Source organism: Furipterus horrens, unplaced genomic scaffold (genome assembly GCF_987537825.1).
Source record: "Furipterus horrens unplaced genomic scaffold, mFurHor1.1.pri manual_scaffold_4, whole genome shotgun sequence".
NCBI classification, from domain to species: Eukaryota; Metazoa; Chordata; class Mammalia; order Chiroptera; family Furipteridae; genus Furipterus; species Furipterus horrens.
The window spans coordinates 47910424-47938078 of NW_028327174.1; the positions used below are offsets into that span (position 1 = coordinate 47910424).

The window sequence follows — 27655 nt, forward strand, 5'->3', positions numbered from 1 at the left end:
CTCTGGGTACATTACAGTAAGGGTGACATTTTTCACTTGACAGGCACTATTATATTATAGAACTGCTTCTGTCACTCTTTATCACTTTTAATAACTAAGAAATCTCTTACATGATGTCTAGAGCTTCATAAACATATGTTGATGGCACTCTTTTATCAGCCCTAAAACAGTCAAGGTCACAGACAAGGTGCCAGAGGAAGGAAGACAGGAGAACACAATATAAATAGATACGTAGCCTGAAAGTGACCCTCTTTGGTGTGGGGACATTAGTTGGCAATGAGAAGTGATGTAATGCAACAATAATTTTATTTTACTTAAGGAAGTCTCCAGGTGTGTGCCAAATGCTTACCATATTTAATCTGATTGGTATCTTAGCATGTCAGAGGTTTAAATATTTATCATAGTTATTTCATGACAATGAAAAATGAATTAAAAGATAAGAATAGAGAAAAAGTGTAGTTGGATAGTGAAAAGTTAGCATATGATACATAATTTTAATTTAAGAAATCTAAGTGAAACATGTAAGAACAATACACCTTACATTTTGTCATTCTGACCTTTTAAGCATAAGCATTGGGGACAATTTAGGTATTAAGTTGAAATACTAGTACTGAATCCCATTTTCTTCCTCTTGCTCTCTCATTTATTCTCAACAGGTATATTTTAACAGTTAAATATCTAAAAGGTATATTGGTTTTGTTACTTGGTGTTCAAGAATATCCCCAAGTCATTGGTGTAGACTTGACAGTACTCCCAGCATCTGCGGAGAGAGAAAAGCATAAGAAACAATATGACCATCAACAGCAACAGCACCCAAAATAATGACAATAGCATTAATTGGTGTCCTATACATTAATATTGACCTTTCAATACCCTGTTTATCCAGGTATTATGGCAGTAGTGGAAGAAGTCAAGAGTTCAGATAGTGAGGTAAGTTAATTACCTCCTCTCAGAATTGCAATTTCTTCATCTGTAAAGGAGGAAGTATTAGTAATACTTATAACAGTGATTATTATTAATACTACCTTACATTTTTTCCCTGACAATTAAGTGAATAATTCATGTAAAGCACTTAGCACAGTGCCTATTTTATGACAGTTATCATCATTGTCCCTGATTTTCAGATGAAGAAATGTAGGCTCAGAGGTTCAAAAAGCTGGGAGGTGGAAGGCAGGAATCGAGCAAGGAGACACCTGGCTCCCTGCTGGTCGTTGACAGCTGACTATTTTGTTGCATTAGGGAATGTTGCTTTGTGGGAAAGGAGGGCATGGGAGTGAGGTTCAGCCTTTGGCCAGGAATCTAACTCTAACTTTGGGAACAGGTGCCAGAGACATAGAGAAAAGCAGTTATTTATAGTTGGGGCCTCAGATGCTGCCTCTAATGGACATGCTTGTCCCTGCTGCATTCTGTGTTCTCCCAGTGGTGTTGCCCTTTCCATTGTCATGCTTGCCTACCTCTAGAAAGAGATTTAGTTAGGTCATTCACCCAGGCCAACTGCCTATGAACTCCCTTGATTCCCTGGGTAACAAAAAGAAGGGAAGGGGGATAATCTGCCAGTTAGATATTTCAGCCATTCCACCCCTGTCAATTTGCATAGCTTCATTAATAGCATCTTGCAGGAGAGGCTCTTCTTGAATGAGTCACCACAGGTGGAAACCTAACACTTACAAGCAATTACTCTGGTCTTCTAGTTATTCAGATGCTTTCTTGCCAAAGAATAGAATTTGTACTGTGCAACTCCCCACCCCTTGTAAACACTTGGGAGGAGAGATGCTACTTGAGGTTGAAGATTTCTTTTGGGGACATCTGGTAAGTCTTGATTTTGCAATCTTTTCTTTTTAAGTGTTTTTAGAAAAAAAGTTTCTGTAGCATAATCTTATACAGATTGTTGAAATCACCATTTATTTGTATTTAGTCGTTTTCCCTCTGTGTTTCTACCTTGGTGATTTTCTCTGGCATTAGATTTGGTTGTTTGCGTGTTTGTTTTCCTCTGTTGGAGCGCAGGCTTCTTGCAGGCAAGGACACAGCCTCCTTTGCTTTGCTTGCACCACACCTGGTACAGAGCACTGTTCAGTAGGTATCAGAGCAGGTAAAGCTAGTGAATCACTGTGTACTAATTTGGGCGGAACCTTCTTGCTAGCCATTAACTTGACACTCGAGGGGAAAGGAGAAGGGAACCCATAGGTAGGAGTCAGGACTAATTTTAGCAAGTTGGGTACCTTTGGCAGTCACTAATTGACACCCACATAGGGTGGGGGAGAAAAGGAGAGGGAAGAAAGATGCAGAAGAAATGAACTGAAGATAAAACAAAGGCTAGGATAGGGAACCTATTTTACATCACCAATTACTTCTTTCAGTTCCCAGCTCCTATCTTGGGTCAATGTGCTCTACCATTATCCCAGCTACAAACATGTTCACCTGTTTTTCTTTAAAGCTTCATCAAAAGAATTGATTTCATTGGGCTCTCAAATCAGAAAGAGTGGGGGCTGAAACTATTTAGGCAGTGAAGATTGAGTCACCGTTTTTGTCTGTTTTACCCAGTCAAGAGTTCTGGCCTTAGCAGGTGAGCGGAGATGTTGCATCTGAGTATCTCACTTCTGGGGCTCCGGACAACTGGTAGGGATGACCAGGAGAGGAAGTGAAGGAGGTGGGGTCAACTGTGTGATTAGGGGTAACTGTGCAACAGGTCATACATCAAATTGGGGGAAATGAACATATTTAGTCCAGAGCTGGGCTGGGGTAGACCTACTGCATAGGTAAATGTAAATCTCCCAGCGATTCAGTGGTCAGGCTCTTGCTGTGCACTGCTTTGAAAGAAATGGCTTCCCGTTTTTTGTTTCCATAAACCTTTTTTTCTTCTTTCCTTCTCTTCTGATGTCTTCCTGGACTAATAGAAAGAAGGAGAACAGGAAGTAAGGCAAAACTAGGCCAGAGTAAGCAATTTCCTAAAGTCAGGCACCATAGTGGGAGCCCTAGGTATTGTACCTTCTCTTTAGAATGAAAAAAGTCCTCGGACCTACTTTTGCAATTTGTGATACTCTTAGAATACTTTTATGTAAACTTAAGGTGCTTTTTACCAATTATCATGACAGGCTGCACTGGGTCTCCTAACCCTTACTGTAAACAAGATAACAATTTCAAAGAGTTCTGCACAATTTGTGTCAGCTGGTTGAGGGTCATGTGGTTTTCTTCCTAGAGATATCTCTGAAGAGAAAAGGAGACACAGGAAAAGAGAGAAGGAAAAATAATGGACAGTGAGTCAAGTTAAGAGGAAACATTTTTAAAGACGTGAAACACTGATTGCAATGGGTAGAGTTGCCTTTTGTTGTAACGGAGAATACAGGAGCTGCTTCTTATTCTCAAAGATGAATGCAGTTCAGTTGGCTTGTTCTGCCTACACATGGTGATAGCTGGAGTCCACTGCCAGCATTTGAGTCGACTCCATTCCTGGGCTGTGTGGATCATGAACAAAGCAGTGTTCCCCTCCTGTTCCCAGTGTGTTCCATCTGTGACACTTTCTGTCATTTAGTTTTCAATTTGAAATAGTTTTATTTACTCTAAAGTAGGATGGTGCTATGTTGCCAGTGACAGGCTCTGTACTCCATCATCACAAAAAATGCTGTCAGCGTAGTGTTAGAGAATAAAAAGCTAACAGGTGGAAGTCAGATAAAGCAAACCAGCAGCATGCACAGATGGCAGTGCAAGACCTTAACTTTATTTCACTTCAGGCATGCTTATATTTCCATACTCTCACTAATGTTGCACAAAGCTACTATATAGGGAAGGCTGTTTATCTGTACTTGTGGGAGAGGCAACCCTAGAATTTCATTTTAGTGATTTGATTTCAGCATTAAAAAAAAAAAATTCTCACCTAAGCATATATTTTTATTGATTTGAGAGAGAGAGGGAACACATCGATGTGAGAAAGAAACATCGACCAGTTGCCTCCTATTTACTCCCCAAATGAGGATCAAACCCGCAACCTAGGTATGTGGCCCCACTGGAAATCGAACTCACAGCCTTCTGGTGTATGGGACGATGCTCTAACCAACTGGGCCACCTGGCCAGGGCCGGTTTTGGCTTTTTAAAAAAATCCTCCCAAGAACTCTAGTACCTACTTTGCTAAAGAGCAACACAATAGGTACTAAAGATTAGTGAACTGATCCAAAGGCTCAATTCAGTTCCTATTTATTGCCTCTCCTTATAGTGCTTCTACACTGGGGTTATAAAGATGATAAAAGCATAGTTCTTGGCCTCACCAAGCTTATAAGTTAGCTAAGAGCGACAAGGCAAGGGAAGCATGGGCTGAGGTTGAGACACTTTCTATGCTTCCTAATATTTTTAGAAGAAACAAATCAAGTGCTAGGTTTCTTGAGTAGTACTAAAAATCCATTTTGACAAGAAATATGGAGATGGAAAGCCACGTGGATAAGTAGGAGGGAAAGGGCAATTTGATGATGCTATTGTATTGGAATTATAAGAGAGTGAAGGGAATTTTTTCCTTTTAATTTTTTTATATTGCAAAATTCCAGGCTTATGGAAAAGTTAGAAAAATAGTATAGTGAGTACCCATATACCCTGTACATAGATTTATCAATAGTTAACATTTTATCATATTCATTTGTATTTATCTGTTGTACTTTTTTGAATTATAAAAGTAAGTGGCAGACCTCATGACACTCTACCCCTCAGTTCTTTAATAGACATGATCACACCCTTATATTAAACAACAGTTCTATAATATTACTTAATATCAAACCCATACTCAAATTTCCAGAATTGTCCCAAATATATATTTCAATATTTTTTCCTTCCTCAATTCATCATTTGGTGAAGATTTACACATTGTGTTCTGTTGTTGTATCCTTAGTCTCTTTGTATTTATATTTTTGTTTTGCTTTGTTTCATGACAATGAATCTTTGAAGAGTTAAGGCTGGTTATATTGACAAATGCCTCGTATTTATCCGATGATATCTTCATGAATAGATTTAGGCTAAACATTTTTGGGAAAAATCCAGTAGAAAGATGTTGTTGTAGTATAATAGCTTTAAATCTAGTGTTCATGGACTTCATAAGTTTACGTATATATATCTATTTATGTTCTACTGGGGGTGGCTTTTAGGTTTCATCAAATTTTCAAAGATTCTATGAGCCCCCAACAATTAAGAATTGGGGGATAGGAGTGAGTTACTATTAGCAAGAGGTTAATAGGTTTCAATTTACACTTAAATCTTAATCCATTAGTTGTTGTATGCATTTTAAAATATAGTATTTTTACTTGTAGGTTTTTAAAAAAATAATGCTATACATGGTAGAACATTTAAATAATACAAAACTATTACAGAGTGAAAAGTATCCTTCTGACCACAGTTCCCCAGGTGGTCCCCCATCCTTGGCAAAAGTAACCTGCATTTTAAGATTTTTGAGTATAGTAGTCCACCCTTGTCCGCAGTTTCACTTTCTGCAGTTTCAGTTATCTGTGGTCAATCATGGTTTGAAAATATATTAAATGGAAAATTCCAGAAATAATTTATAAGTTTTCAATTGCACCCCATTCTGAGTAGCGTGATGAAATCTCTTGCATCCCATTCCATCCTGCCCCAGACGTGAATCATCCTTTTTCCAGTATATCCATCCTGTATGCCACCCTTCCCTTAGTCACACGGTGGCTGTCTGGGTTATCAGGTTGACTGTCTAGGTACTCAGTACTGTGTCCATGTAACCCCGATTAATAATGGCCCCAAAGTGCAAAAGCAGTCATGTTGACAATTTGGATATGCCAAAGAGAAGCCATAAAGTTTATCAAAGGTATGTATATGCAGGAAAAACATGGTATGTATAGTGTTCGGTACTATCTGTGGTTTCAGGCATCTACGGGGGGTCCTGGAACATATGCCCCAAGGATAAGGACCGATTCTCACTCCAGATAGTCTATGTGCAGGTAGGCTCCTTGTAGTACAGGCTTCCCCTGCTAGATGAGTGTTCTAGGAACCCATCTGTATCAGTGTCCCAGCTGGCATTGTTGTGAGAGGCTGCATTCAGCCTCAGTGATTTTTTTTTTTTGAAGATTCAATGCATTTGTTGATTTTATGATGAGTGATTTATGAGCACACCTACCCACACCTCACTTAGTGTTCAGCAGTTTTTGACCAAAAATGGCATGACCCTGGTGCCCCACCATCCCTATTTCACCTGCTCTGCCCTGAGTAACTTTTTTGTTTGTTTGTTTCCCTGGATGAAAAATGTCCTTAAAGGGAAATATTTTGCTGATGTGGAAGAGGTGAAACAAAAAATGGCAGAAGCACTAAAAGGCATCAAAATTGACGAGTTCAAAAACTATTTTGAGCAGTGGAAAAAAAGGTCTCAATAGGTGTATTGCATCGAATGGAGAGTAGTTTGAAGGTGACTGAAGTTTAAACATATAAGAATAAATATACAATTTTTTATAAATACCTTTTTTTTGGGTCACCCCTTATATGTGGATAAATGTACTTTTATTCAATTATTTTGCACAAGTGAGAGAATTTTACACAGGAAGTATGCTATATATGAATTTGACTTATGAAATCAACTATAAATATTTGAAGTGAAAAAAACCAACTGCTTTTCCTTGGCAAAATGAAAATGTTAAAAAAAACAAAACAAAGAAACCAAAACAGGCAAAAATTAGTGCTGGTGACCCTGCATTCCATTCTACTTAAGCAGTGCTGTGCACGGAGCAGGAGACGGACATCTCAGCTCCTATTCCTTCAGCCGGACTCACTCTCAGCGTGTGCACAGCCCTGAGCTAGGGTGAGGCTAGCTTTTTATTTTACTGTGGTAAGAACATGTAACATGACATCTACCCTCTTAGAATTTAAAGTGCACAATACAACATTGTTACCTATAGGCACAGTGTTGCACAGCAGATCTCTAGAACTTAGTCATCCTGCATTACTTGAGACTACACCTGCTCATTAGCAGCTCCTCTTCCTTCTCCCTCTCCTCTGCCCCTGGTAACCACCTCTCTATTCTTTGCTTCTATGAATTTGACTATTTTAGATACCTCATATAGGTAGAATCATGCAGTATTTGTCTCTCTATGACTGGCTTGTTTCCCTTAGTATAATGCCCTTGAGGCTCATCCATGTTGTTGCATATTGCAGAATTTCCTTTTCTTTTACTGCTGAAGAGAGGCTAGCTTTTAAAGACTGTATTACACGTTGCCTCTAAATGGAAGCCAGCTTCATCTGATGAGCAACTTCCATTGCCAAAGGCAATGCTGACTCTGTTGCAGCATTTACAAGGAAAGGGTTTGTGAGCCTCCAAACTAGCGTTGCTCTCGGGATCTTCCAGGGACATTTGGACTATGCAGTTCCAGCCTTACACACTGACTTTAGAACCGCATAATGTGGGCTCCACTGCCCTGGTTCAGTTATGTCCTTTGAAAAAAGTTAGCCGGTTATCTTGGTTGTTCATATCAGCCCGTAGAGAACTACTTTACTCTTTTAAATAGCTACATAATATTCTGTTACATAAATGTACCAAAATTTGTCCCAAACCAGTCCTCTATTAATGGATATTTAGATTGTTTTTAGACTTTTGCTACTATTATAACACTGTAAGGAATGATGTGTCTTTTTGTGATAATACATTTTGGGGATTTTATATGACCAAGTGAGCATAGGAGAACAATTAGAATACTTTTGCTATGTTTGTTTGAAAATACAGGCTTTGTTTTGTTTTCTCGTTACTTTTGTATTGAAATCATTTTGGTCCTAATTCCTGTGATTTCAACTTCCCCAAGTTGCATTAAAAATATCAATTATGGTACAATGAGGTGGGGATTGACTGTGGGAGAAGGGGTGGGCTGGGTGGGAGGGAAGAAATGGGGGAAAAAGTGGGACAACTGTAACAGGAAAACAATAAATAATTAAAAAATAAAAAATATGAATTTTCTTTTAAAATTCCAATTAGCATAGTTTTAAAATCCATTTAAAGACAATTTACCAGATATCTCTAGTAGCAACAAATGTTTCTTGAGTGACTCAATATACCAGGGATAATGTTAAGGGTTTTGGTATACTTTATGCTCCTGGTATCACTGACATTCTGCTAAATTTTTAAATAAGAACTATTTATTATATAATTGCTCATTTATTTCAGTGAAGTTATAACAAGACATTTGTATATCAGTAAGGTGGAAAGGAGGAAAAAGGTAATATATTTAGATTAAAAATTATATTTTAATATATATCCTAGGTAACAGTTCCTTCCTTCCTTCTTTCCTTCTTTCCTTTCTTCCTTGTTTTCTTTTTCTCTTCTTTTCTTTCTTTTTTATTAAATGACTACACTGAATATTATGGCTTATTGTTAAATGGTTTTGGAAGCCTGAACTGTCCTATAATCTAGGATAAAGTTTTCAAAATATACAACATTATAAGCTAATTTCTATGACAGAGGTATTAACTAATAACCCCTGATTAAGATTATAAACTTTATAATGGATTCCAGATAGTACTTAAATGCAATTGATAAGCTTCCCTTAATTTTATAGAGCAGAAAATTATTATAATATTTATTAATCCAATTAACATCTATATATTATAATTATTTTATTTTTCAATTTTTGAAGGGATTATACATGCATATGATATAAAATTTAAAAATAGGACAAAAGTCATCTAATTCTGTTCCATAGAGCTAACCAGTGTAGCCAGTTTCTTCTGAGATATTCAATGCAGACACAGCAATTATATAGATTTACATTTCTCCCCTCCCTTTTTTCCTTCCTTCTCTCCTTTCAGTTTTAATAATTGATATGATTGGTCCTTCCTCATTCTTACTTTTACTTTCCCTAGATGCTTTTTCCTAGCTGTTGCTACTTATTTAGTTTTATAAAGGAACTTTAAAATTAAAGTTTGAAAAAAATTCTACTAATAAATTTGGGACTGGGGTGTCCAGTATTTATAAATTAACTTTGGGAGAATTAACATCTTAAGATGAGGAGCCTTTTTAAAATTTTATTTTTCAACTGCAGTTTATGTTCAATATTATATTGTATTAGTTTTAGGTGTACAGCATAGTGGTTAGATAATCACATACTTTACAAAGTGTTCCCCTGATACTTCCAGTACCCACCTGGCACCATACACAGTCACCAAAATATTATTGACTACATTCCCTGTGCTATACTTTACATCTCTGTGTCTTATCCAGTTTGTACTTCTCAGTCCCTTCACCTTTTCAGTCCAACCCCCAGTCCCCCTTCTCTCTGGAAACCATCAGTCCATTCTCTGTATCTATGAATCTGTTTCTATTTTGTTTGTTTATTTTGTTCTTTAGATTCTACATATAAGTGAAATCATATGATATTTATATTTCTCTGTTCAACTTATTTCACTTAATATAATACCCTCTAGGTTCACAAATGGTAAGATTTCATTCTTTTTTATGGTCGGGTAATATTCCATTGTATATATCAGCAATTTGCAACCAATGTACCATGGCAGACACACTGATGTGTCATAAGAATTTTTTAAAACATGCACTACCTGACTAGTTAGGCAGGTGCACTGACCGCTTTTCCTTTAGATTGTCAAATAAGGATATGACAACAACCCACAGAACAATAGCTGTCCAGTGTGACCAAATCAAAATTATGCCTATTTTTTTGGTCAGATTGGCAAAATATGTAATATATGTTTTTTGGTGTGCTACAGAATTTTAGTAATTAGTTTATATGTGCCATGGGATGAAAAAGGTTGAAAATTGCTGGCATATACGTACCACAACTTTTTAACCCACCTGGCTATTGATGGGCAGTTGGGCTTCTTTCAAATCTTAGATATTGTAAGAAAATGCTGCAACAAACATATAGGTACAAATATGTTTTTGAAGTAGTGTTTTGGTTTTCTTTGGATACATAATGGATCATAGACAGTTCCATTTTTAATTAAAAATATTTTTATCCTCACCTGAGGATATTTTTTTTCATTGCTTTTAGAGAAAGAGGAAGGCAGAAAGGAAAGGAGAAAGAGAAACATTGCTGTGAGAGAGAAGCATGATTGGTTGCCTCCCATATGCACCTGGCGTAGGAATGGACCCTGCAACCTAGGTATGTTCCCTGACTGGGAATCAAACCCACAATGTTTAGGTTAGAGGAAAATGTTCTAACCAACTAAGCTGTACTGGCCAGGGTCCATTTTTAATTCTTTGAGGAACTTCCATACTGTTTTCACAGTGGCTGCTTAAATCTACATTCCCACTCACAGTGCACTAGGGTTCCCTTTTCTCCACATCCTCACCAATACTTGTTTGTTGATTCATTGATGATGGCCATTCTGACAGCATGAGGTGATATCTCACTGTGGTTTTTAATTTGTCTTTCTCTGATGATTAGTGAAATTGAGCATTAAGGTGCTGAGTCTTTGAAACCAAAGACATGTTATGCTGTTTCATTTTTTCACTCTTTTAAAAAATAACTTTTAATTTATCCTGAGAAGTTTGTGGGTTTTTTTTTTTTTGTTGTTTGTTTGTTTTGTTTTGTTCTGGTAGAGTGATTCCTTCTATTACATCTTTTGGTGGTGTTTGTATATATGAAGACAACTGATTTTTCTATACTATGACTTTTCTTTTTGTTGTTTGTTTCTTTGTTAGTTTTTACCATACTGGGTTTTTTAATATTTGTAATAGTTTTCCAGCTGACTATTTTGAGTTCCCTAGCTAAATAATCATTGTATCTGCATGTACCTCCAGAATAGTTATTTTTATTTTAGAGAGAGGGAGAAAAACATTGACGTGAGAGAAAAACATCAGCTGGTTGTCTTCCATAGGCACCCCAACTGGGAATTGAACTGGTGACCTTGTGAATTGCAGGACGATGCTCAACTGACTGAGCCGCACCAACTGGGACGTCCAGAATATTAAATTAAATTATAGTGATTTTAAGTTGTATGCCTACGTTAACTTATTTATGTGCACATTTTTGAACAAAGCCTCTCTGGCTAGCATTTAACTAAAAAGCACAATAAGCTGTTAAATATGAACACAAACCAAACATCCAAACCTATAGTCACCTCAAAAACAACCAACCAACCAATAAAAAGTGTTTTCATATCCAATTGCTTGTGGATCAGGCTTGTCTCAATTTAGTGAAAACAAAACAAAAATGAAATATTTGGATTCTGAGGATAACAGTTACAGCACTATGATGAATATCCTTCAATTTCAAATTTTTGTGTTTCTGAAGACTCATTGTTTTCATTTATTAATCTTATAATAAATACATGTAACAACTTTGAGCTGATAAAATATCCTAATAAAATATTGCTTTTATTATCTATTTTTATGTTGTATATTCATCTAAGATTTTATTTGAAAACTAAGTTTAGGTGATAAGAAAAATTGAAAATCCTGGACTTGCTCCTCTTGCCTCTCACTTTCCTGGCATAGAACCTGCCATTGTAAACCCAGTGTCAGTAGGTCAATGGCCAACAGTCCCTGTCTTTGTGCTAGAAATATCTACAGAAAGGGAATCTTAGTCTCCTATAAGTGAAATTATTAACAATACTAATTGTTTGGTTACCTGCAACATATGGATTGTTAAGATAAGGCTGGGTGGGAACCGAAAGTCCAAGCTTATCTTTCATCATAATATAAAGGAAATGATTCATTGACACTCAACTCTAAGACCTTGCCTGGAAAACACAGCTCAGTATTGCGTCATCAAGCATTTGAAAACAAAGCGTGTGAAGGAAGAGTTGGGAAATCAATTCCCATCACTTTCTCTTATTAGTTTAATTATTTGTTTGTTTGTGTTAATGGTAGTAATCACCACCGTGTTTTGTTTAGCAGTTTAGTAACTGTATTTGCAGTAACCTTGTGAGGCATCGTCACTCATCTTACCAGTGGTTCAAGGACTTGCCAAGGTTGTGTAGGCAGAAGGTGGTAGAGCCAGGAATGATTAAATCTAGGTCTACCTCAGAAGTGGGAGGGCATGAATTATATCGTGTAACTTCATCATTTAAAATCTCAGTTTTCTGATCTGTAGAATGAACATAACAGTTATTTTTTGGTATTGTCATAAAAATGAGATAATATGAGTAAAACGTCTAGGTTTACTTCATTTATCTTTTAGCTATTTACTTTCAGTGTCATGTTGATAGTTCTCCACCTATAGCCTTAATCAGTATTTTAAAATTTCTACTGCCTAATTCCTGATATAAATTAAGGTATTACTATATTGAATCCTCAGTATAATACTCTTCCTGGTATTAACTTATACCAAATTTATTTGTTATTATAGTTACTAACCTCTTTCCCCAACTTTTGGGCAAAGGGCCAAGAGTATTTGCAGGGCAATAAGAAGAACCTAGAATTTATTGAATAGTCAAAGTGAAGTTTGAATACATTTTCAAGGCAACATAGCTAAAGGGGCAGTAAGCAGTGGGTATAAGCAAAATCATGAAAATCCATTTATCTGCCAACACGTTTATGTAAGAGATTACACTACTGGTCAGGAATTTCCTGCCATATGTCATTTTTTTCCTATGGAACTTTCAATAGCTTATAATGGGCTGTTGTGCTTCCTCTTCAGGCTTCACTGTTATCAGTTCCACTCAGATATTCCTTCCTATTCAGCTTGGAGTGTTTTGTGACACTTATGAATGAGTGCATCTATATTTTAATGATTACTGTGTCGATATATATCACAGGAGTCTCATCATTTCTGCTTCCCCTTACACAGGACTGTTGTAAGGATTTACTCTTTTCAAACATACATTAATTATTTGAACCTCCAGGAAAAGGGTGCCATAAAATCAAAAGCCACATGTGAATTTTATAAGAAGTAATTTTCCACTAAAATAATATACAAAGGTAACAATTAAGGAAATTTTCTAGGTATGTGAAGACACACATTTCAGTGTTTCTGATTACATAAATAAAGACAAATAAAAGGCAGGGCACTGTGGGAATAATATTTTAGGTGTAGTAGAAAACCCGAGTTTGAGTCTGGGCTGTGCAACCTACTATGTGAGCATGGGCAAGACACTTGGGATTGCTTGGTCCCATTTTCCTCAGCTGAAAAAATGCCACCATATCATTTCCCCAGAAAATCCTAGTTTACAGATGTGGTATGAAACTTCACTCATGCAGCCTTATTTCAATGTGGTTGAATATGCAAATTAAATCTTTAACAGTTTCAGTGTCTGTACATGTAATTGGCAAATAGAAAATAATATAAAAGAAATACATAGATTTAATGTTTTCTAACTTTCTTTTTATTTTTTAATTTTTAAGTATATTTTATTGATTATGCTATTACAGTTGTCACAATTTTTTCCATCTGCCCCCCCTCCACCTGGTACCCCACTTCCATCCAGCAATCCCGCCACTTTGTTCATGTGCATGGGTCATACCTATAAGTTCTTTGGCTTCACCCTTTCCTATACTATTCTCAACATTCCACTGTCTATTTTATTCCCACCAATTAAGCTTCTTGATCCCTGCACCATTTCCCCCTTCCTCCCAGCTGATAACCTTCCAGTGACCCCCATACCTATGATGCTGTTCCTGTTCTGGTTGCTTGCTTAGTTTATTTTGTTTTTATTTTTTTAATTTAGTTGTTGATAGTTGTGAGTTTGTTGTCATTTTAATGTTCATAGTTTTGATCTTTTTTTTCTTAAATAAGTCCCTTAAACTTTGCATATAATAATGGCTTGGTGATGATGTACTCCTTTAGCTTTATCTTGTCTTGGAAGCACTTTATCTGCCCTTCCATTCTAAATGATAGCTTTGCTGCATAGAGTAATCTAGGTTGTAAGTCCTTGCTTTTCATCACATTGAGTACTTCTTGCCAGTCCCTTCTTGCTTGCAAAGTTTCTTTTAAGAAAACAGCTGACAATCTTATGGAAACCCCTTTGTAGGTAACTCTCTTCTTTTCTCTTGCTGCTTTTAAGATTCTCTCTTTATCTTTAACCTTTGGCATTTTAATTATGGTGTGTCTTGGTATGGTCCTCTTTGGGTCCAACTTGTTTGGGACTCTGTGCCTCCTGGACTTGTATGTCTATTTCCTCACCTAATTAGGAAATTTCCCTCCATTATTTTTTTCAAATAAGTTTTCAATTACTTGCTCTTCCTCTTCTGCTTCTGGCATCCCTATGACTTGGATATCGTACATTTAAAGTTGTCCCAGAAGTTCCTAATCCTCTCCTCATTTTTTTCAATTCTCATTTCTTTTTTCTGTTCTGATTGAATTTTATTTCTTTCTTTTGTTCCAAATCATTAATTTGAATCCTGGCTTCCTTCCCATCCTGTTGGTTCCCTGTATATTTTTCTTTATTTCACTTTGTATAATCTTCTCTTCTTTCTTTATTTTGTGGCCATACTGAATCACTTCTCTGAGCATCCTGATCACAAGTGTTTTGAACTCTGCATCGGTATGTTGCCTATCTCCATTTCATTTAGTTCTCTTTTCTGGGGTTTTGGTCTGTTATTTATTTATTTTTTTTCATTTGGGCCATATTTCTCTGCCTCCACAATTTGGCAGCCTCCCTGTGTTTGTTTCTGTGTATTAAGTAGAGCTACTTTGACTCCATGTCTTGGTACTATGGCTTAAATTAGTAGATATCCTAAAGGGCCCAGTGGCACAGCCTTCTCTTTCACTCAAGCTGGGTACTCAAAGGGTGCCCTTTGTGTGGGCTGTGAACACCCTCCTCTTGTTGCTGTTGGCAGATCAATGGGAGGGATGTACCCAAGCCAGTCAGCTGCAAGGACTGGTCATGACCACTGACCACCAACCTCAGCTCTGCGTGGAAGATCAGCAAGGCAGAGGCAGGGTGGTCCTGCTCTGATGTGGTCTGTAGCTGTCCACTTGGTGCACTGACCCTGGGGTTTCCCAGGTGGTGCAGACCAAGGTCAGCCCCCACCTGTGTTTTGCCCAGGGCTACCCTGACTGAGCTATAAAGCAGTCTGAGATGGCTGCTACTTGTGCTGGTCTTGGAGATTCCCAGGCAAAGCCAAGCTGTGAATATAGGCTGTCTGCTGGTAGTACTGGGCTTGGAGCTCACTGAGGCCAGTTGTTGCTTGTTTGGTAGGATTTAGGAAAAATTGTGAAGCATGAGCCAAGACCAGCCATTCATATGAAAAAGCAACTTGGGTGGGCCCATAAATTGGGTGGGGCGGAGTTTCTGGGGATCTCCAAGGCAGATCAAACAGTGTTAGCCAGGTTCATGGAGTCTCAGACATGGCACCAGCCTGCTGGCTCTGTGTGGGGAGGGTTTAGAAAAGAGACAATGGCTTGATGCCACACACTTCATTTCCTCCCTGTGTACCACTGGTGGCTTTCAAGCTGCTACCCCACTGCTGGAGCTCAGAGGGAGTGAGTCTGAGTAGGTGAGTCCGTGTGTGGGTTCTTTAAAAGGAACTGCTTGGGGCTCCAGCAGCCTCCTCCACTGATTCAATCTTCACTGGTTTTTGCTGCCAGAAGTTGTGAGGGCTTATCTTCCGGGCACTGGAACCCTGGGCTAGGGGGTCTGATGTGGGGTTGGTACTCCTTGCTCCTGAAGTATCCCTCATGAATTTTTATCCACCCAATGAAGGTGGGAGACCAGCCTGTTCTGCATCTGTGCCCCTCCTACCATTCTGAATGGATGTGGTTTCTTTAATTCCATAGCTGTCAGACGTCCATTCAACTCAATTTCTGACGGTTCTCCCTGATGGTTGTTCTATATTTTAGCTGTAATTTTGATGTCGTTTTGTGAGAAGAGGTGAGCCATGTCTGCCTACTCCACCATCTTCACTGGATCCCTCTAATGTTTATAATTTTCAATGGAAGAACAAGGTTTTATGTTTTATTTTAAAAATTAATTAGATTTAGCAGTAGTTGATTTAATGAATTACTTATCCTCCTAAACATAAACCAACTTCAATCTTCTTTTCATTTTATAAATGTTATGTCAACAATCTGCCAGCAATGAGAAAAAAATTAGTATTTTCTTAAAGTGACTTTTGTATCAGTTACATACAACTGAGGTCAATTGCATTGTATCAGGTATTTTGATCAACCTAAATTAAAATTTCTGGCATGTTGCACAGGCCTAAAGATTAAAAAAAATTTTATGACTTTTCACTTTGACTATAAGAATAAAATTAATTTCAAAAAATTGAAGAGTGGGTAAATACATGACTGTATTTGAAAATTTTGTTGTGATAATGGATAAAAAGAGAAAGTAAGCTAGATATGTATATCTTTGGAAAGGAGATGGCAAAATTATCACTGTCTGCAGGTGATATGATTGTCTGGTAAAACTAGAAAATTAATTGCAATACTTTTTAGAAACAATAAGAGAATTTAGAAGAAGACAGGTTAAAAGTAAATGTACAAACCCCAATAGCTTTCTTATACACCAAAAACAAAACAAAACATGAAAACAAAAAACAAATCAGAGCATGATTAGTAATAATCAAAATATGACGTATGTAGGGCCTTTTTGGAGAAAGTCATTAAACTATCCTGAAGGACATAAAAGAAGACTTGAAAAATAGAAAAATAAGTAGTTCTTACTTGTAAGTATTCAATGCTATAAAGTTGTTAATTCTTCCTAAAAAGTCTCTTTATTCAGCAGTAGTCCTATTAAAATCTTATCTTTTTTTTTAATTGGTCAAATTGTATTTCATGGGAGGATGGTTGTATAAAAAGAACTGGTGAATTGTTGAAAAAAGGTAATGGCTATATATAGGATGATTTTCTTTACCAGATAGTCATTCATTCAACAAATATTTTTGAGGATCTGTTTTGTGCTTGGCAGTGTTCTAGTCACTGGGGTTACAAAGGTGAATAAAACAGGTCAAAACCTCTGTTCTCATGGGACCTGGTTTAGAGATTCAAACTATGCAAATAAAGAGAATATGTAGGATGCCAGATGGTTATGTGTATTAAGGAGAAGAATAAAGCGAAGAAGAAACTAGATGGTGGAGGGGTGCAGGCCAGGAGTGGAGATGCCAGAAGTTGCAGTTGTAAATAAGGTGCTCACAAAGATCTTGCAGAGGTGGTATTTGAGTAAAAACCTGCAGGAGATAAGTCATGAGATTATCTGGAATATTAAAAGCTATAGCTTCAAAGAGTCACAGGAAAATGGAACAAAATATTGTGTTTAGAGATTGGACCAAGTATATATGACAATTTAGCATGTGATAAAGTGGCCCAAAAGATGGACTATTTATAAATGGTGCTGGAATAACTTACTAGCCATTTAGGTGGGGGGAAAAAAAGCTGAGATTCTATCTTATATAGACAAAAATTAAAGTGAATAAAGGATTTTAATGTTAAAAAACACATTACATTTCTAGATGAATATTTAAGTAAATATTTTTATGCTTATACTCTGACTAGAACAGGCCTGTTAAAGCATGATAACAGAGCTAGAAAACATAAAGGACTTGGTTTACAAATTTGACCATAAAAAAATTTATGTGGCAAAAACTAACAAAAATAAATAAAAATAACCTCCGACAGAAGTTTTTTTTTAAAAAAAAAAACAACAACACATATCACAGAAACACAGTATTTCTTTATTCTAATTTTTAGCCTTTCTGAAATTAGTGTATACATTTAATGTGGTAATGTCTATTTCCCTTGCCTGTAAAAGCCATTAAATTGATAGTACATATTCTAATAATCTGCCTGTTAGAAACCAGAAATAAAGTTATATAAAGAGTTATAGGAAGAAAAAAAAATCTTTTACATACTCCAATAGCAACTGTAAAAAGAATAAGAAAACAATTCACAAAAAGGGAAATACAAATAACGAACAAAAGTAAAAATATGTTTAACTTCTTGATAATTAAAGAAAGGTAAGCTGAAACGACATTGAGATGTAATATTTTACCTCTTGGGTTGATAAGGTTGAGGAGGACTAATTATGAGAGCAAAGCCGGGAGGTGGAGAGAGTGGGTTTTCATTCTCATTTATTACTAACGGGAGTATAAATTTGAAAAGCCTTTCATCAAAACTAAACATGTTCATGCCTCTTAAAATTTTTCAGAGTTTTTCAGATATAATTGAACTAGTGATTAAAGATTATGTATGAGAATGCTCATCTCAGCATTGTATGCAATAAAAAGCTGAAAATTATCTTTAAAAAATTTTCAATTACAGTTTACATTCAATATTATTTTGTATTAGTTTCAGATGTATAGTAGTAGAGTGGTTAGACAATCAAATACTTTACAAAGTGGTTCCCCAATATTTTAAATACCCATCTGGCACTGTACAAAGTTATTACAGTATTATTGACTGTATTCCCTGTGCTGTACTTACATCTTCATGACGATTTTGTGACGATGAATTTGTACTTCTTAATCCCTTCATCTTTTTCACCTGGTCCCCATCCTTCCTCCCATCTGGCAACTGTCAGTCTGTGGAAATGATCTTGATGCCCATTAATAGGGAAATGGTTAAATAAACCAGAGTATATAGAGTATGGAATACTATGCAATTATTTATTTATATGGAAAGATGTCTACAATAAGTAATTAAAAGCAGTGATTTTGGAAGACAGCGTGACAATTTCTTACAAAGCCAAGTGTAGTCTTACCATATGATCAAACACTTCTAGGTATTTGCCCAAAGGAGTTGAAAACTTATGTCCATACAAAAACCTGCACATTGGTATTTACAGCAGCTTTATTCATAATTGCCCCAAGTTGGATGTAATCAGTCCTTCAGTGGGTGAATGGATAAGTATAATAAAGTGGTACGTCATAAAAAGAAATGAACTATTGCATCAGGAAAAGACATAAAAGAAATGGAGGAGCCTTAAATGCATATTGCTAAGTGAGAGATAGTCAGAAAGGTTACATGATGTATGATTCCAACTATATGACATTCTAGAAAAGGCAAAACCATGGAGACAGTAAATAAATCAGTAATTGCTGGGGGCTGGGTAAGTGAGGGTGGAGCACAGAGAACTTTCAGGACAGTGAGACTGTTCTGTAAGGTACTTTAATGGTGGATGCATGACATTATGCATTTGGTAAAACCCACAGAAGAGTGAATCCCAACGTGAACTTTAGTTATTAATAATGTCAGTATTGGTTCAACAATTGCAACAAATGTACCACACCAATGGAAGATCGTAACTATAAGGGGAATGGGTGGCGGCAGGGAAGGAATTAGTGTATATGAACTCTCTGTGCTTTATGTTCAGTGTTTCTGTAAAAGTGCTCTAAGAAATGAAGTTTATTAGTTAAAAAAATAGACTATAAAGAACATGTATTCATGATTAACTTTTTGTTGCATGTGTGTGTGTGTAGGGGGATGTGTAGAAATAAATTCAGAAGGATTATATCAAAATGTTAACAGTGGTATCTTCCATTCTGACTGATTTTTACTTTTTCTGTACTATCTATTTTTCAGTTGTTTTTATAATTAGAAATAAAAAGTATTTTTGTTACCAAAAAAGACAACAGCAACAAAAATAGAAAACCAGCAACAAAAAGGAAATAAAAATAAAGTAAAATAAGCATATCCATAATTCCATCATCTAGAGACAATCACTATTAATGTTTTGGTATATATCATTTCAGGCTAGTTATAATAAAATATGTAATGTGAAATGTATATATATACACACACACACATACACATATCACATGTCATCTTACAGCATAATTATACTTTATATATAATTTCATTCCCCTTTTATTAAGCTTGCTTTATTACTATTAACATTTACACTGTTGGTAAAATCCTTTGAAAGCATAATTTAAAAATATGTGTATGGTGTGCTACCCTAGGATATATTATCACTGAATATTTAAGGTTTTATTCTTCAAATATCTTGATGTTGTAAGCAACACTGTGGTGAACATCATAAATAAAAGGTTTTTTTATGTCCTTATTATTTCAGGACCAAGGATATTTCTAAGGTGATTCACAGGGTACACTTCAAACTATGGCAGACAAGATAGGCAGGGATTTTAGCAAACCATTTAATTCCAGTTCTTTTTGCAAAGTAGCATTGCAGCCAAGGAGTTTAGAGCCAAGTTTTCCTTCTAACCTTAAAATTTTCCAAATGTAATTGATGTATTTATGAAAAAAGTCCCAAAATGAAAATCTGAACTTATAAGCATATTCATTAGAAGTGGCTATTCAATTTACAAATCAAGATATCAACATTTTTTAAAAGAATGATTGCACTTACCATTTTTTAGGGGGAGTGAAAAGGAAGAGAGGAACCAGGGGTCCTTGGAGGAATCTCATGAAAACTATAGCTCCTCAACTCAGAAAAATGTTCATGTGCAGATACATTATATTTTTGTATACTGTGTTGGACATGATGGTGGTCCATCAGTGAATCTTAGGTTAAGGCTCCTACTGTAGCACTTGAACATGACTCCGAACTTTGGTTCACTCAGGCACTTCAAATAGAATCACTTCCTCTTTATATAAGACTTTACAAAATCCTTTCCTAAACAAAGTTTCATTCAAACACCCCAAACTGCTGAAATAAACAAGGGATATGTTTTTATTAGCTGAGAAAATTGAGAGCTGGGAGTTTAAATGATTTGTTCAAGGTCTCTCTGTCACAGAGAGTTTGGCTTTGGCCTTAAATCTGATTCTCTTTCTCCTTCATTCTGGAAGACACTCTTCTCTGCATGCATTGGATTCTGTAGAGATCAGTAAAATAGTATGTAGCTGGGCCTTTGTGGTCTCAGATTTTGGTATCACTGTAGCACAGTATTTTAGTCTATACAGAGTAGGTACTCAATTGATGTTGGTTGATAATATTTAAACTCCATTTAGCAGCAAATTCTGGTGTTGTTAAATATTATCATTTACTTACCTCCATAACTCCATGTAAAGACAAGATCTTAGTAATTATCTGATTATCTTGATCAAAGCAGGTACCTAATAATTGATGCTTTAATGCATCAGTTTTTCTCCCTGAGTTGTCAGACAGTGAAATCATGGAAACATAAACAGTAACAAACATAAAATATGCATATTTGAAGATAGTTATGTATATTTTTTTACACCTTTATGATTTGGTTTTGTTTTCTTGTCAAATATTATTTATGAAGAAAGGTGAGGGCAACTGGAGAGGAAAAATGTCAAGAACTATTCCTTTGGGTTGAGTCTAGAAGGCTCATGTGTAATAAGTTGCCTCTTATCAGAAAATTTTTTTTATTTTTTTTTCAATAAGACAAAGCAAGGATTCTTTTAATATATTTGACCTCTTTGAGTTACTTCCTGATATCAAAGAGGAAGGGCATCTCATTTATTCATATCTTTTCAAAGTACATGAAGTTCTGTTCCTGAAGGTATTGTACTACAAAACCCAGGGAATGAGGGTATTTCTCACTTAATAATATTTTATTGGCTATTGTGGGTTGAGGATCAACCTGATTTATGCCTAAAGATTAATTTGGAGGAGGGGATGAGGGAAACAGAATACAAATGGGTAGAGGTGGAGGAGGTAGTGTTGGGCTGTTTGGGAGTAAGGGCATTAGAGTCACTGGAAGGATGTGAAGGCTGGTCCTGAGGCTTCCTGTCCCTCCCATGCTCTGTGCTGAGTGCTTTACGTATATTTTCTCATTATTCTCCTTAAGAACCTTACTAGGTGGCAGATGTTATCCATACTTAAGAAACAAGGAAACAGGCTTAGAGAGGTTTAAGCAAATGGCACAAGTTCTTACAACTAGTTAATGGCAGAATGGAGCTTTGAACTCAGTATTATTTGGGTTCCAAGCCTGGGTGCTTTAACCATGATCTAAGCTGATGTTATGATAATTTTTCCCAATTTGTTTCTTGGTTGACTGCCCTAATATTTTTAACACAAGTGGCACATGCTCCAGTTTATTTTTATTCAAAGATAAGAGCATATAGAGCCATGTAGGTCCTTTTATGGCTTGTTGAAGTTTATCTATATTTAATCTTTGTTGTGCATCAGAATGACCTTATTAGTTGAAAGCAGCTCCTTAATTCCTATATAGGATCATAAAAATGTACTCTAAATTTCTAATTTTTCTTTTCCCAGAGTGCGTCTCTATGCTTGTGCTTTTGGCAGTAGCCAGAGACTTCAGGTATTAAACATTAATGAACTACTGCATATGATTTTCTATATTGTATGGAAGGAAAAAAGTGAATCTGAGGGACAGATCCTAATGATGTGAGGTTTCAGCTGGAGTCTCGTGTTCCTCTGGGCAAAGTCACAGCAGTCTGAGCTGTTTAAGATAGCACTCAGCTGCTCTTAGTTTACTTGGAAATATTTGGCAAAGACTACAGGAAGAACAATATAGCCAGACTGAGTGGTTTCTTTTTTCTGCAGGAGAAAATAATTTCACAAAATTAGAAATTTTATGAAACCACTCCCATGTCTAATAGTAATCAAATATTTGTTGAGTAGTAGATGAAGAAATACAATAATAAATTAGTCATTGTTCCTGCTTTTAAGGACCCCACAGACAAGAAGGGAAGATAATATATAAATAACTGGTGGTACAGGGTATCAAGGGCTGCAATCACAGGACCTCTATGAGAGCACCTGGAAGAGGCCCTGACTTCACTGAAGGGGTCAGAGAAGTTGTTCAGGAGAGGTAACACCTATTCTGAGTAAGACGGGCTACGTAATTTGTGACATCCAGTGCAAATTGAAAATGCTGGTCATTTATTCAAAACTATTAAGAATGTCAACATGGTGACAACAGAGCATTATATCAAGCATAGGCACTTCTAATTGAATTTTTTTCCACTTAGACTGTAATACCCATAATGGGAAAATTACAAAATGAACCCAGCCTGGGCACTTATGCCATTTGTTTCTCTCAAAGTATTATTATTACACAACTAACCTCTGTGGATCTAAGAGAATATATTTAAATTAGTTTGGTGTGGCCATAACAATTTTTGGTTGAACGTTATTAGAATAGGTCATTAATGTTTATTATTTATTCTTTTGATAGCTAAATACAGTTTATTATACATAAAATATATATTGCATATATTAGTATACATTAACTATATAATATAGTATTATAATGTATAACAGTATATACTTATTAATATACACATATTATAACTATATTAGTATACATTGTTTTGGGTATATATGTATATATATACCCATAAATTAAAATATACATATAGCCATATTCTTTACATAGGGCAGATTTAAGATAAAAGAATTAGCAAAATATTACCTTTTCTTAAAAAAATAATGGCGAGGCAAAGCAGTTTCTACCTATGAAGTTTGCATTTCTTTCATATCATTTGCCAGTTTTTTCTAATTGTTCCTACGACTTGAGCTCTGTACTGGGAACTGGGGAAAAATGGGATAACAGAATGGAAAAAGACTTGTCCTCTTTGAGTCTACCTCTTGGAGGGAGAAGGAAGAAAATAAACTATTGGGCAAATACATAAGTACAGTTAACAGGCCAACAGAACATTAATAAATGTATAAGAATGATAGTTAACTTATAGCTGTTTCAAGGAAGGAAAGTAACATTTAGTGAGCATGTAAGTTTCAGCTAGTGTATCTGTCATTTCATTTCAACCTTACAATAATCTTGTGAGTAGGTTCATTGTATAGAAGGAAAAAATCCAAAAAAGTCAACTTCAACTAAGTTTTCCAAGATTATCCAGCTGGTAAATTGAAGAGTGAACTTTTAATTTTATCTCTTACTTTTTCTTCGTGCCTAATAATTATTTTTTTTTAACCAGGAAAACATGTATCTCTCTGTCTATAGAGGGAAAACAGAACCACAGTTCTGTTACTTGACAGCTGTGCGATTTCTGGCAAGTTACTTATCCTCTCTGAACATCTGTTTCCTCATCTGTAAAATGAGAGAGTGCCAGCTTTCAGGTTTTATGATCTCGAACTTTGAAGGGTCTGGGTTAATGAATTTTACTAGACACTGATATTACATCCTGATACAGATTCCCTCTCTGGTGATGTGCACAAGGGTTCATATAACTTGGGTTACTTCCTCAGGGAGTAGCTCAGAGGCCTTGGAGGACTAAAAGCCTGAATCCCTGAGTCTGTAGAAGGATCTCCCTTTCCTCTGCATCTCACCCTCAACATTTGGGGAAAAGTTTGCCTGTACACTTGGCCCTTGAGGGTAAAGGGGGTTCAAGGTGACTTAAAATCTCAACAAAGGTAGAAGCACCAGGGAGTTGTCATTTTCTTTTTCTTTGGCTCCCTGGATGTGTGTAGCTATAATGGAGTACAGTTCAGGATAGCAAAAGCCACTTTGGAAGAAACCCTGAAAGTGATTCAGTTTCAAGTCACAAGATCAATTATGCAAGGTTCTAAAATTATTGATACTGAGTATTACAACAGATCCGTGGCACAGGTTCAGAAGGTGATTCAGGATGTCTCCTTCCTTGGACATTAAAGCTCATTACCTGAAAATTACTCAGCCTTGGCCCTTAGGGAAATGTTAAGTGCCCAGCCCAAATGGCATAATCCTATTTGAAATACCAAGATCTCATGATAATGTACAATGTAGAAAGAGAAAGGGCACTTGTCTGGGTTAGACCTCATCAATTTGATAATTTCCAAGGACAGATCTCTAGATAATTCTATGTCTGTCATATAAGGGATCTGTGGACTTTTAACTGTGTGCGTACAATAAAAATATCTAGGCAGCAGGTAGAAAAGAGGGAATAAATTCTCACTTTTTAATGTTCCTGCCTATAAACAGTCTCTGACAGAATGAACTTTATCTGATGATAATTTCTATTCTTGCCTGCAAACTGGGAATGTTAAATCCTACCTCACAGGGGTGTGATGTGGGTAGCAGGAGGTAACGTAACTAAAGACTTTACATAAGAGTTTGGCACAGGGTAGGTGTGGAGTGGATGCCCATTCTCCCCTCACTCTCTGCTCATCACATGCCTATCTGATGTCAGTTAGGTGCCGAGCTCCACGCCTTACGAACCATAGAGGGAGATGTGAGAACTTGCCTGCAACAAGTACGTGCTCTTCGAAGGAAGATTCGATAGATGGACAATACTTGTGGGCTTTGAGGGAGCCCAAGAAATAGCACCCCTTTTCCTGGCTGAGTTGGGAACCAGGAGGTTGAGAGAGGGTCCCAGGTATCCCTGGATTCCGGAAAATGTGGCATGAATCTGTTAGTCCAAGGCACCTGGTAGTTCTTCAATCAGCAAGGGCCAGATGTCCCCAGTTGCAGCCACAGGCAGCCTAATGGACCACAGTCCTCTGGTGGGAGAGCAGAATGGTGCAGGGGGCTGCCCGCAGAGGGTGGACAGAGAGGCAGTGCGGGGCAGGCAGGTGGGGAGCATACCTGCCATGGAGACTTCCCCACATGGATGCCAGAGATAGGGGAAAGGTATAAGAAAAAATTCTAATAAAGTTTGTTTTCAATTTAAATTGGATGAATAAGAAAAACTGACATTAATGCTACTAATGCCTCATTACTGGTTGATTTATATGGTTCCCAAATCCTGACTCTTGAGTCAGAATCACCTGTGGAGATTTAAAAAGTTACCAATACCTGGCTCTACCTGTGGGGATTCTAAGCTGGAGGATTTGGGATGGGATCGAGACATCTCGATATTAAAAACCTTCTGCAGGTCATTCTGACAGCCATCCAGGGTTTTGACCCACATTGTTGAACAACGGTGGGCTTGGTTATCTTTAAAAAAATAACTTTTTGAAGAGGACCAATAATAATTGCATTATACTTCTGTGAGAATAATTCCTTCAGATATATTTGTTTGCCCAAACAGGTGAGAAGCTCAAGGGAGTAGACAGATAAACAGGTAAGTCCTTCTTCTGTATAGTGTTTTTTTGTTTGTTTGTTTTTGTAGAACTGACCCCACAGATATATTTTTGCTTATTTTTGTTCTATATTTTGTATGAGCGAAATCAACATTTCAGAAGGTGATCTGAACATAATAGATTCACTTGCAGATTGGCTTAATTTTTAGTGAGTGCCTATTATGTGCTAGGAACTGTGCTAAGTAATCTCATAGATGGTTTCTCAGGTAAGAGGGTTAGGCTATAAATGTAATAGGATTAATGAAGACATTATGAACTGGTGAGAATGTTTAGGGACCATGAGTTAAGAAAAGTTTATCTGCACATAATACTGAGTGCTCGTGAAGACATGTATATATTACTGGAGACACTGAAAATTAGTACAACTTTTCTAAAAATTAAATTTATTGGGGTAGCACTGGCTAATCACATTATATAAATTTCAGGTGTACAACTTTATAATACATCTGTATACTCCATTGTGTACTCACCACCCAAAGTCTAGCTTTCTTCCATCATCGTATATTTGATCTCCTTTACCCTATTTGTCTTCCCACCCACTCCCCTTTGGTAACTGTTATTCATTGGTACAACTTTTTGAATACAGATTTGCTTATATATCTTAAGAACTATATCTAAGTAAATGATCTTGTCATTTTACTCATTAACCCAATTTCTGGGAATTATCTTAAGGAAATACTTTTTTTTAAAAGTGACATGCTATAGGTAAAAAGAAAATAATTACTGCTATATTTTTAAATTATAGCAACATTTGGAAATTTCAAAATATTAATTGTTAGGAAAATGCTAAATAAGTTATTGCATAATGACTAATGACATAATTAAATGTTATACAGACACTTAAAAGCGATTATTATGAAGTCTATGTAGCAACAGGTAAAATGCTTATGACAAAATGTCAAATGAAAAGTATGTGCCAGAACACTATATAAAAGTTATTCATTAGCACTGGCAGGGTGGGGTGTGAGGACGGAAAGTGGTTTGTGTGCTGCACTAGGAGAATTTGGAATGTTTTCAGCATGTTCTTTCCTTTTTGGATGCGGTTGATAAGATGACTGTTTGGCTTACCCAGTATCCCTTCCCACTCTGTATAGACCCAAGAGAACAAAGAAACTCCATTAGTAGCTGATGAACTGAGATGATGTGTTCCTGGATTTTTACTGGCTGTGTGCTTTTTGTCTTTCCCTCTGCCAAATGTTGAAAACTTGCCTGCAGTAAGAGATAACCAAAAGTTAGAGAGATAGATCAGGAGTCAGAGAGATGGATGGATGGATGGATGAACCCACCTGATGACAATGTAGATAAACTTCTACATTTGCCATTTATGTGACCCCACAAAATTCCTTCATATACTAGTAGACCTCTTGTTAGTCACTTGCCATTGAAAAAATTGAAAATAGAATTGATTTAATTTTTTTAAAGTTTTTATTCTATATTGGAATTTGCCAAGGTTGTTACTTGTTTGTTTTTAAATGCTTGTAAATCTGCTTTACTTCTTTTGGAAGTTCACTGGAACATTTTGTACTTGTGTGTAAATCCTGCACTTGTGAATCATTTCTAGTTAAATTGCCCATAGATCTGTGGTCCCTATTAAACTTTAATTTCCTCCCATGTCTCTTTCTCAGCTTTTCCTGCAGCATCAGCTACGTGAACTGTTTTCCCACATCCTGCTTTTTACAACAGCTACCCTGAAAATGCTTTCAAAAGGGTGGTCTGAACCACAATGTGAATTCAAATCTGTACAAGGCAGGGATGGATGGGGAATTTTGAAATAAATCAACATATATTTAGCACCTACTATAGACCAGGTACTTTGGCTGTTCACTGATAATAAAAGTGGGCAAAGCCCCTGCCCTTAAGGTGTTTC

General features: G+C 36.4%; 1 long non-coding RNA gene across 2 annotated transcripts; it reads left to right on the forward strand.

Annotated features, from left to right (window-relative positions):
* Positions 1-1437: 1437 nt before the first annotated feature.
* LOC150011645 (uncharacterized) lies at positions 1438-27623 on the forward strand. 2 transcript variants are annotated; one of them, XR_016510669.1, is made up of 4 exons: positions 1438-1809; positions 9963-10097; positions 25737-25769; positions 27414-27623. It is a non-coding gene; the product is annotated as an uncharacterized LOC150011645 (long non-coding RNA). The 2 variants fall into 2 exon arrangements; XR_016510668.1 differs by having other exon boundaries at positions 9987-10097.
* Positions 27624-27655: the final 32 nt, after the last annotated feature.